Raw genomic sequence first — 12,440 nt, 5'->3', positions numbered from 1 at the left:
GTTCTCTGTCAGTTTTCTCACTCCATTTGGTGCTTGGCTGAGTTCTTTATCTCTTCATTTGATGTTTTAGGGTTTCAGGATTATTGTATTCTCTGTTCGGCTTAGTTTTTCGGATCTTTGCTTTGGAGGGATGGCATGGTGCTTCTGCCTAGAGTGCCATTTTGTCGGAACTCCTCTAATTTATTTTTTAATAATTTATTTTATTTTTGTTGTTGTTGAGAATATACACAGTAAGAACATACACCAATTCAACAGTTTCTACATGTATGATTCAGTGACATTGATTACATTCTTCAAGCTGTGCAACCATTCTCACCCTCCTTTTCTGAATTGTTCTTCCCCCATTAACAGAAACTCACTGTCCTCTAAGTTTCCTATCTAACTTTTTAGTTGCTTTTGTCAGTTTGATCCCATATACTGTAGATAGTTCTCAAGAGAGTACAATGCTCAAGACAGACATTCTTTACTAGTTAAGGTAAACTCTCATTTGGTTGTTTTAGAAGATTTCAAGGGTATAGTCCTTTTAAATTAACTATTAGATTATTGAGATAAATATTTTTATATTATCATTTTAACATTTGCTTAAGTATAATATACATTTGTAGGAGAAAGACCTGGCAATCTGCTCCCATAAAGATTACAGCCTAGAAACCCTATGAGGCAGTTCTACTCTGTCACATGGGGTCACTCTGAATTGGAATTGATTCGTTGGCACCTAGCAACAACAACATAATGTACATTCAGAAAAGTGTACAGAGCATAAATGTAGAGACCAATGTATTTTCACACACAGAACACGTCTGAGCAACCAGCAAGCAGATCAAGACAGAATATTCCAGCACCCAAGAAACTCCTCTCATATCCCTTAGAGTCCACACGTACGTTTCTGGTTTGCTTTGTTTTAGTGTTTTGAGGTCATTGCAGGTACTTTCCTCTTCGATTCAGCCTTGGCAAATGGAATCTTGTTTATCCTGGGACAGTAAACTCTCCTAGTGTCAGCTGTTTGCAAGAGGAGCCCTGGGCAGATAAGGAGGGCTATTGATGTAGATGCAAGGAGACAAAATTCTAAAAAAAAAAAAAGGAGTTGGAAGAGTTGATGAGCTGAAGTTGAAGGCGAAGAACATTTAAAACAATGGAACCCTTCTCACTTATCTGAGTGCAGAGCTTGGGAGAGAATTTGAACTTGGAATTGTCCTATTCTATCTTTAGTAATGAATCATTCATTCATTCTTCATTTATTCATTCATTTCATACAATAAATATTTTGATTGATCACGTACTACGTGTCATAGCCTGTTCTGGGTGCAGGGATATAGCAGGGATCAAAATCAGTAAAGCCGCTGCTCTCAGGGACAGGCAATAAACAAAGGAATAACTAAAGCATTAACTCCGACTCATGGTGACCCCATGCGTGTCAGAGTAGAATTGTGCTCCATAGGGTTTTCAATGGCTGATTCTTCAGAAGTAGATTACCAGGCCTTTATTCTGAGGCACCCCTGGGTTGACTCGAACCTCCAACCTTTTGATTAGTAGTTGTGTGCATTAAACCTTTGGCCCACACAGGGACTTAGGAAAGCATACTGCCTGTCAAATGAGGGGTGGGTGCTACAGAAACTCATAAAGTGGGGTAACGCCTGCAAGTAGTGGGAGGTAAGCAGTCAGAAGGGAGCTTTAGAAGATGGCCATGCAGCCACAGTGTGAAGAGCATCCCAGGAAGAGGCCCAGTGGAGAACCTCTGCTATGAGATGAGAGTAGTTTCTCATGAGAAGAGATGCTGATCAGGCAGATGGGCCTGCCACCCATTCCCACGTGATTTCTGAGTGGAACAGAAAGAGGTGGACTTACACTTGGGAGTCTACTGCTTTCATTTCTCACAAAATAATTTTGGGGCAGGGTTCATAAAAACTGGAGAATACCGGTGAAAATGTGAGCTAGATACGAATGTCATATCTGAACCAGAAGAAATAAAACTTCTATGTGTCATAGTAAGAGCTGTGACTAAGACTGAAATATGAAGTTCAGGTGTGTCTCCAACTCATGCTAGTTGTGTGATCTTTCTTTAAATTACCTATGCTCTCTAATTTTTTGTTTCTCCAATATGAAAAAGAATGAATGATATCAGACAAATTAATAATGTATTTGAAAGTGCCGGGTAAATTGTGAAATGTCATGCAAACTGGAGGTATTATTTAACTGTACTCTTCCAATAAACTGAATAGGGAAGATACTTGGATGACTTCTGATTTTTCAGAATAGTCCACCCAGATGTTGACTCTGGGTTATTTATTTTGTAACTGTTGAGCATTGTATCCTTCCTTCCTTCCTTCTTCCTCCCTCCTTTTTTTTTTTGTTTGTTTGTTAATAGATATCAATGTTAGAAGAATGAGGATAGCTAAATATTTTCATTTTCTAGTATGTTCCAAAAAGCAAAAGAGTCACTCACATAGTTTATTACCAATCTCTTCTGTTCCTGCTATTAAAATTAGAAGAAAAAAAAAAAAATTGGAAAAGAAAAACATTTCCAGTTCATGGAGCTAACCGGTGGGTGAGCGTCCTAGAAATGACACTACCCTTAAGAAGGCCAACTTTGTATTCCAACAGTGTATGGTGTATATGTGCTCAGGATTCAGGCTCTGCTCCACCTTGTTAATAACCTGTTAATTCCGTGTGGTTTAAGCTTCTGGTCTTTGTCGGAACAAATCAGAAATTGCCAGAAAGGATTTGAACAAATTGTGGAGCCCAGTTGTAGTCAAGGGTAAAATATATCCCAGAAACAAACAAATGATCTAATCCCATGTCAGGGCAGAGGTGAAATGATTCACTTCTTATGAGGGACTTATAGTCAGTACTTCCCAAGTGCACTAGAAAGGAAATTTGCTTCTTGATCTAAACCAGTTGTAGGAAAATTTCAGAGTGCCACCTTTTGGAGCAAATGTTGTTTGACTCTTGAGTAAGATTCATGTTTTATTATGCAAGATCCTGTTTAGATCGTTCAGTTAAGAAAGCTGTGCTTGCTCCTTTCCTGTTTGTAAAAACAGACTTTTCTTGGGTGACGTCTCTCGTTGTAATCACTATCAATGCATCGTTTTTCATATTCTTGTTTTCAAATCTAACACCAGCTGAGATGAACACATACATTTCTCCACCAATAAAATATCTCCTAACAGATGCTTTCTTCTCAGCGGGAAACTTTGGATGCTTCCGGAAAAATTCAGCATTCTTTAAGTTGGAGACTTAGCCTTCACACGAATATTCATAACTATTTACATTTGAATAGGACAGCCTACAGGAAACCATACAGAGGGAGAGGAAAATTTTATTATGTGCTTGGCCCAGAGTCTCTGAATGTTTATAGTCTGGGAAAATCTTTTTGGTGTTGTTAGGGAAAGCCATGCCTTAACGTCCTACTCTCTCACCCCCATCTCCCACCTCAGTTTTGGGGTCAAAATAGAACTCTTCCTACACTTAATAGGATAAGGGAATACATTTTTTCCTTGGCATATTTCTACAGCTGGAAATTAAGGACGTGAGGAAGCTCATTAACAGCTTTTTAGCTAAGCACGTTATTATTAAACTCTTGCAGCTTCCAACAGACTTTTTGCTTTGTTTTGTTGTAAGGACTTATTTCCTTTTACATGAAATTTTGGTGTGAACTTCTTGTTTGAATGTTTGTGGGTTCTTCAGAATTTTTTTTTTTTTTAAATTGGTATTGTTATTTGGGTTGGAGACCTGATTTTACATCTGTGGACTTTTGCAGACATGCATCTTGGATGAGTTAAAGAGATGATGTGTGTGTGTGTGTGTGTGTGTGTGTGTGTGTGTGTTTTCTTCTGAACACACCGTCAAACACGCATAGCTGTCCACATATAGGGAGTAGGATTGGTTATTTCAACTGTTTTTAAGTTTGAAGTCCCTCCAAACAAAAATAATAATCTAAACTCTTGGCCAGTGGAAGGATATCTGAGAGCTCTGGCAACAGCCTCATTTTGAAAAGCACAGCATGTGAGTGACCGGGACAAACTTCTTGCCCCGGCTTGGCTCCCACGGAACTTGCAATGACGTCTCCCATGCACGACTCATGGTCTCCGGAGCTGACAGGTAAGCCACTGGCCACATGTCTATTTTTTAGAGTCACTGAGAAAAGCTGGAAATAATTTTAGAAAACAAAGGCAATACTCTTTGGTCTTTTTTTTTCTTTTTGGGGGGTGAGAGGTGACAGGGAAATAAATCCAATGTCTTTGATGCATGTATATCCAAGATCTAGGAATAAAACAAATACAGTAGAACTCTTTTCCAAGTGGTAGGAACAGTCCTAATTCCCCTGGTTTAGGGTATCTGGTTTACGTTAAGGTTTTGGTGTCAACAACACAATATGATGTGTGGTATACTTAACCAAACCAAAAAACCAAACCCATTGCTGTCGAGGCAGTTCTGACTCACAGCAACTCTATAGGACAGAGTAGAACTGTCCCGTAGGGTTTCCAAGGCTGTAATCTTTATGGAAGCAGCAGACTACCACATCTTTCTCTCGAGTTGCGGCTAGTGGGTTCAAACCGCCGACCTTCAGGTTAGCAGCCGAGTGCTTAACCACTGTGCCACCAGGGCTTCTTGTGGTATACTTAGGGTTCCCTAAATATGAGTTTAAAACATTGAAATGACTTATTTCATTGGATATGAATCCACCAACCACATCCCTTGCGTCATGTACAACGTATCACTGTTCTAATATCAAAGGAACAGTGTGTCCATTGTCAAGTTTAAGTAAAATGCAGTGAACTTGTGGCACCTGTGTATGATGGAATCCATCCACTCATAAACAGCTCTCTGTGATTGTGTGCACCTGCCATTTTGAGGGCTTCCTGATGATCAAAGTTCAACGGCATTTTATAGTTTCAACAGCTCCACTGCTTCGATTTTTGTTTACTTTCATTTCCCCTGAGCAGAAGGCTCTAATCTGGGCTTAAGTTTTCACACCATGCTTTTGCGAGGTGATCAAATTACCCTATTACAGTAATAGCAATAGCCTTAATATGGGCGATTTGAAAGGCCCACTGTAAACAAAATTTCCACTACTGTGCATTTATTCTATAGATCCAGGAAACACAATTATTATTTGGAATTGAGCTAGACCCTTGAGGGACTGGCGGCTCTGTGTTTTATACTCTCCACCATCAGACCAGGGTTTTGTTTTATCAGAATTAAATAAAAATGGGTGATTTGGGCTGCAACTAGCTACAGGGAAGGGAAAATCTATTTGTAAAATCTTTATGACTTGTGCCTAAATAAGACTGTTCTTTGATCATTTGCTAACTATTTACAAGAGAAAATCATTACTCCTGGCTTCAGAGTCCAGAAGACAACCATGAAAAGAGGCAGAAAGGATTTCAACTGTTTTTATTCCTTCAGTTTCTCTATGAGTATTCAATCAATGTATTTTGACTGATAATAAAAAGGTTCCAAGTAGTTTTTTTCTAGAAATCAAGATGTATCTACATCTTTGTAAAATCAAATATTACCTCCTCAGAAAGGCCCTCCATGAGCACCCTCTATGAAATACAGCCAGGATCTCCATCACCCATCTCTCCCCCAGTCTAACATCCTGCTTCATTTTTTTTCAAAGCATTCATCACTGCAAGGGTATTATACTATTATGTATTTATTTACTAGCTTATAAGCCTCTAGGAAGAGCACTACCCAGTAGAAACATAGCACAAGCCACATAGGAAATTTAAAATTGTCTGAAGCCTCGTTCAAATGATTAAAAAAAAACAAGTGAACTTAATTTTGATGCTTTATTTTATTAAACTTACCAAGTCCAAAATATTATCACTTCAGATATATTCAATATAGAACAATCTTTTTTTTTCTTTTTATTGTGCTTTAAGTGAAAGTTTATAATTCAAGTTAGTCTCTCATTCAAAAATTTATACACATATTTTTATGTGACCCTAGCTGCTCTCCCTATACTGTGATAGCACACTCCTCCTTTCCACCCCTGATTTCCCGTGTCCATTCAACCAGCTCCTGACCCTCTCTGCCTTCTCATCTCACCTCCGGACAGGAGCTGCCCATTTAGTCTCATGTATCTACTTGAGCTAAGAAGCACACTGTTCATGAGTATCATTTTATGTCTCATAGTCCAGTCTAATCTTTGTCTGAAGAGTTGGTCTTGGGAATGGTTTTAGTTTTGGGCTACCAGAGAGTCTGGGGCCCATGTCTTCTGGAGTCCCTCCAGTCTCAGTCAAACCATTAAGTCTGGTACTTTTTTACTAGAATTAGAGTTCTGCACCCCACTTTTCTCTTTCTCTGTCAGGGATTCTCTGTTGTGATCCCTGTCAGGGCAGTCATTGGTGGTAGCTGGATACCATCTAGTTCTTCTGGTCTCAGGCTGATGGAGTCTCTGGTTTATGTGGCCCTTTCTGTCTCTTGGGCTAATATTTTCCTGGTGTCTTTGGTGTTCTTCATTCTCCTTTGCTCTAGGTGGGTAGGGACCAATTGGGGTAGGGACCAATTGATGCATCTTAGATGGCCTCTCAATAGCTTTTAAGACCCCAGATACCACTCACCAAAGTGGGATTCAGAACATTTTCTTAATAAACTTTGTTATGCCAATTGACCTAGGTGTCCCCTGAAACCATGGTCCCCAGACCCTCATCCCCGCTACTCTGTCCCTTGAAGTGTTTGGTTGTTTTCAGGAAACTTCTTAGCTTTTGGTTTAGTCCAGTTGGGCTGACTTCCCCTGTAGTGTGTGTTGTCCTTCCCTTCACCTAAGATAATTCTTGTCTACTATCTAGTTAGTGAATACCGCTCTCCCTCCCTGCCCACCCTCATAACCATCAAAGAATGTTTTCTTCTGTGTAGAACAATTGTTAATGAGGTAATTTACATTTCATTTTTGGACTTGTTGTTGTTAGGTGTTGTCGAGTCAATTTCAAATCACAGCACCCCATTGACACAGTAGAATTGCCCCATAGGGCTTCCTAGGGTGTAATCTTCACAGGAGCAGATTGCCAGGTCTTTCTCCCATGGAGCTGCTGGATAGGTTTGAAATACCAACTTTTCGGTTAGCAGCTGAGCGCTTAAATGTTATGCCACTAGGGTTCCTAGTTTTTGGAATTTGGTGTGAGTTTCACCAGATCTCAATTGAGACTAGTTGCATTTCGAGAGTTCAATAGTCACACATCCCTGGGGTTACCATATTGAACTACACAGCTCTGGGATATACGACCCATGTGGTCGATGACTTTGTTTTGGTCACTAAAGCAGAGGCACACACATAGTGGGTACATAGTAACAAGTCAGTGCAATAACAAGTGAATATTAAAATTATAAGAACCACAACTATTTAGCCAGAAGTCTGTGTATTAGCTGTCTTTCAGCATGCTGCAATGCTCCAGTCTTCTCTTTTTCCTAATATTTCCCTCTTGCCTACTACTCTAAAAATATCAAAAGGCAACAAATGTCACTTTGATCATTCATTCACCCATCCAGCTGCTTTTGCTGGGAAAAGCCAAATACCATATCCTGTGGTGACGCTGCCCACGCACCACTAGAATGCACTCTTTAAAGTCCCATTCTTGCTTGTTTTTTGCTCTCTTAGTCCTATGCTCCCTCCCTTTAATCAACTTTCGAGCTGCCTAATCAGCAGTAGTTGACAACATTTTAAAAAAGATCTCACATCTCTTGATATTTTGCCAACATTTCCTTACTCTCGATTCCTTCAGTCAAGTCCAGAACACAAAACTGCAGTTTGGCACCTTCTTTGGACCAGATAACATTGAAACAAGGCATTGCAGATACACCACAGGGTGGCATAGACACTGAGCCTGCCCTGGAAGAACTTTCACTGCAGTCGGGGGGATAAGCCAGTGTCTTAATCAGCTAGTGCTGTTATAACAGAAACACCATAAGTGGGTGGCTTTTACAAACAGAAGTTTACTCTCTCATAGTCTAGGAGGCTAGAAGTCCAAATTCAGGGCATCAGCTCCAGGGGAAGGCTCTCTGTGTCAGTTCTGGGGGAAGGTCTTTGTCATCAGTTTTCCCCCTCGTCTAGGAGTTTCTCAGCACAGGGACCCTGGGTCCAAAGGGCAAGATCCACTCCTGGCACTTCTTTTTTGGTGGCATGAGGCCCCTTTCCTCTCTGTTTGATTCTGTCCTTTATATCTCAAAAGAGATTGACTCAAGATACAACCTAATCCTGTAGATTGAGTCCTGCCTCATTAACATAACTGCCTCTAATCCTGCCTCATTAACATCTTAGAGTTTAGGATTTTCAACACATAGGATAATCACATCAGATCACAAAATTGTGGACAATCACACAATACTGGGAATCATAGCCTAGCCAAGTTCACACATTTTTGGGGGACAATTCAACCCACAACAGCCAGTAAACAGTGATCACAACTGTATACAGGAGGGTGTAGTGTCAAGAGCATGGGCTCTGGAGACAGACAGAGGAGGTTCAAATCCTGGTGCTACCACTTACTAGTTATGTGGGCTTGAGCCAGTCACCACACAGCTCTATGTCTTAGTTCTCTCATCAGTACAGTGGATATAATAGCAGTATGTGACTCATAAATTAAAAAAAAAGAAAAAAGAAAGAAACCCTTGCCCTCGAATCAATTCTGACTCACAGCGACCCTATAGGACAAAGTAGAACTGCTGGATAGGGTTTCCAAGGGGTGACTGGTGGATTTGAACTGTTGACCTTTTGGTTAGCAGCCATAGCCCTTAACCACTGTGCCACCAGGGCTCCACCTCATAGTGTTGTTGTAATATCTATCTATCTAGGAGTCCCTGGGTAGCAACAAACGGTTAAGCACTCGACTATTAGTTGAAAGGTTGGCGGTTCAAATCCACCAAGAGGTGCCTCAGAAGACAGGCCTAGTGATCTGCTTTTGAAACGTCACATCCTTGAAAACTCTTTGGGACAGTTCTACTCTGCACATATGGAATCACGATTAGTTGGAATTGACTCAATAGGAACTGACAACTATTTGTCTATCCATCCATCCATCCATCCATCCATCCATCCATCTATCTTCAACATACCTGGGTAAAGGGGGTTGTTCCTTAGTCATTACCAGCTGTGGTTGTCTTAGAAGAATGTTTGACATTGGCACATAGTAAGTTCTAAGTGTCTATGATGATAATAATGATGATGATAATGATACTTAATACTAGAAGAAGATTTCTCCTCAGGAGAATCCAGGGGCATTTGAGCCCAGATGTTGAAGGGTCAGGTGACATTTGCTGGAGGAAGTGCTATCTCATCTGAAACCTGATGATGAGTAGGAGTTGGCCAGTTTAAGGGAATTCTCTTCCAGGCAGAGGGAACAGCATGTGTGAGGACCTGGAAGCAAGAGCCGTGAGGGCAGTTTGAGAATGTGAAATAAGTTGAGTTTGGCTAAAGCACCAATCTCAAGCCCAAAGACCTCTGTGGACCAGGTAGAAAATACTAGTTTGAACTATATGAAATTGCTGATATTTGACAATTTTGAACTATAATAATGGCAATTATTTATGGTCTAGTGTAATATTCTGGCCAAAGCATGCTGTGCTGTCTGTGAAAAAACAAAACACAGCATCAGCAAGCTCCTTGATAATTGGCATGGTGACGGACACTCGGTTTCCCTCGGACACCTGTGACTCCTTGGCTGGTAAGACTTGTGGAGCATAAGAGAGGAGGGGCGCCGTGCAAGAGGGGTGGCCTTGACACACGGCCCCCTGCGGTGGCCTTGTGGGATGACAGACTCAGTGGGGCCACGGTTTCAGGGAAGTCTGAAAAGGGAACTTTTGTAGGATATTTTTGATTTTTAAATGTTAGCTCAACATTTGGGGTGGGGGTGTGGGATGCAGTGTGGGCCACAGCCTTTGTACCAACGTGACTTCTAAACTACTAGCTGCTAATCTTTGTCCTAGAAGTCACGTTGGTGTGGGCAGGAACGAGAAGTTGGGGTTTTTTTGTTTTTTAAAGGGAGCCTTGCTGAATGTTTTTTCACTTTCTATTGCTTGCCTGCTGCCACTATCATTCAAAGTCACTTCCCGCTGAAGCCCTCCAGCGGCTTCCTGCCACACTTAAGAGTCAAGTTCACACTTTTCTCCACAGTTTATAAGACCCCACCTGATCGCTGTGAGTTGGAATTGACTCAACAGCCACAGGTTTGGTTTGGTTTTTGATCTGGCCCCTGGCCACCTTGCAAACTCCCTCCATCTCACCCCTCCTCCACAGTGCTCCGGCCACATTTAATTTTTAGTTCTTCTTCCTAAAACTCCCTGAGCTCCTGTCTGCCTCAGGGCCTTGGTGCTAGTTATTCTGTCTGCTCGCAATGCATTTTCTCGGAGATTATCACAAGGCTGACGCCTTCTCTTCACAATCGGGCCTCGGCTCGAACGTCCGCTCCTCTGAGAAGCTGCATTGGGGATCCTCAAGGCCACCCCCAGGAGGACTCCTAAGACTCAGCACAGAGGCCACACTCACAGCCGTGATTTATTACAGGGAAAGGATACAAAGCAAAATCAGAGAAGGGAAAAGCTACATGGGGCGAAGTCTGGGGGACACCAGGCGCAAGCGTCCAGGGGTCCTTCTCGCAGTGAATCACACAGCTGTGACAACATCTGCAAAATGTTGTCCCACAGGAATGTTTGTTAGAGAACCAGCACCAGGTTGTTATTAGGGGCTGGTCACATAGGCACCCTCTGTCTTGCCAAAAAAACCCCACCAAAACCCAAAACCAAACCCGTTGCCATCAAGTTGATTCCGACACAGAGTGAGCCTATAGGACAGAGCAGAACGACGTCACAGGGTTTTCAAGGCTGTAAATCTTTAGGAAGCAGACTGCCCCATCTGCGATCATGCAGTCCCGGCATCCACCAGCAGTGAGGCTTTCGATTTACGGCACAGTCTTTCTCCTTTGGAGTGACTGGGGGGTTCAAACCACTGATGTCTTGCTTAGCAGCCGAGTGCTTACCCACTGCACCACCAGGGCTCCTTTTCTGACTTGCACATACCCAAATTCCGGGTCCCAGAAGAGGTGTTCTGCATAAACCGTGTTGCTTGTACAGTGTCGGCACAGCAAACCATTCTTCTCAGGAAATGGCGGGACCTTCCTGAAATCCAAGTTTCCAGACACCAGCCGAGGGCCGACCCTGACACAGACCTTTCTAGGGCTTGCTGACTCTTTCTGCCTTCCCTAAACACACTGTCCAAAGTCACCCTCCTCTCAGCCTTCCCCTGCCATACAGTCCTGTTTTGTTTTCTCCTTGGCCCTCATGAAGAACTGAAATGATCTCACTCACTCCTTTGTTTGCTGGTGGACTGCCTCCCAGGTGGAGATGTGAGCTTCCTGAAAGAGAATATGTCCTGGCTACTTGCTGCTCTATCCCCCATGTCTGCAGCAATGCCTTACATATACACGTTCCGACCCGTAACGACCCCACTGTGGCAGAGTAGAACGGCCCCATAGGATTTCCGAGGCTGTAATCTTTACAGAAGCAGAATGCCAGGTCCTTTTCCCAGAGAGTGGCTGGGTGGGTTCAAATTGCCAACCTTTCGGTTAGCAGCCAAACGCTTAACCGTTTGCACCACCAAAACCAAATCAAAACCCATTGCCGTCGAGTCAATTCCGAGTCCTAGTGACCCAATAGGACAGAGTAAAATTGCCCATTAGGGTTTCCAAGAGGCAGCTGGTGGATTTGAACTGCCAATCTTTGGTTAGCCGCATAGCCCTTAACCACTGCGCCACCAGGGCTCCGTTTGCACCCCCAGGGCTATACACAGGTTGTTGTTGTTGTTGGGTGGTGTTGAGTCAGTTCTGACTCACAGCAACTCTGTGTACAACGGGACGAAACACTGCCTGGTCCTGAGCCATCCTCACGTCCATTGTTAGACAAGTTTATATACAGGTTATAAACAGGTTTCAGTTAATATGTACTGAATGAATGAGTGGATGAATGAGTGAGTGAGTGAGTGGTGGGTGGTTTCACCCGTCCCTTTGTTCAAGAGCAGTGCTTGCTTCCTAAAGGAACAAGACCTGCTTCCCTTTCTCTGTCCTAAGTGTTCCTCTTTCTGGCTTTCTCTTTGGCCTGTAGGCACAGTGCTGAGGGTGTCGGCCAACGTGTCTGCCCAGCTGAGATGCAGCTTTTATGAATGGGAACAGTTGATTCTTCCCCCTCCCTGGCCAGACTTCATCTTTCCAGGCTGAAGTATTTTTAGTTTATCTTAGTTGATCTCCCAGCATCCAAACCCCCTTCTGCCCCCAGCCCTGCTTTCCTCCCTCGTCCCTTTGATCAATGGATTATCAGTCTCTGGCTGGTCTCCAACTCTGTGATGGGCATGGCAACCAGAGAGAGTGTTCCAGGTGTGCACCAGGCTCGGCTTTGTCTAAGGATGGCACAACACTTCCCTTTTCTTCCAAACACAATAGCCAGTGGGCCAG

Source organism: Trichechus manatus, unplaced genomic scaffold (assembly GCF_000243295.1).
Source record: "Trichechus manatus latirostris isolate Lorelei unplaced genomic scaffold, TriManLat1.0 scaffold00008, whole genome shotgun sequence".
NCBI classification, from domain to species: domain Eukaryota; kingdom Metazoa; phylum Chordata; class Mammalia; order Sirenia; family Trichechidae; genus Trichechus; species Trichechus manatus.
The sequence above is the reverse complement of the archived record's forward strand: the minus strand, read 5'-3'. Positions refer to the sequence as shown.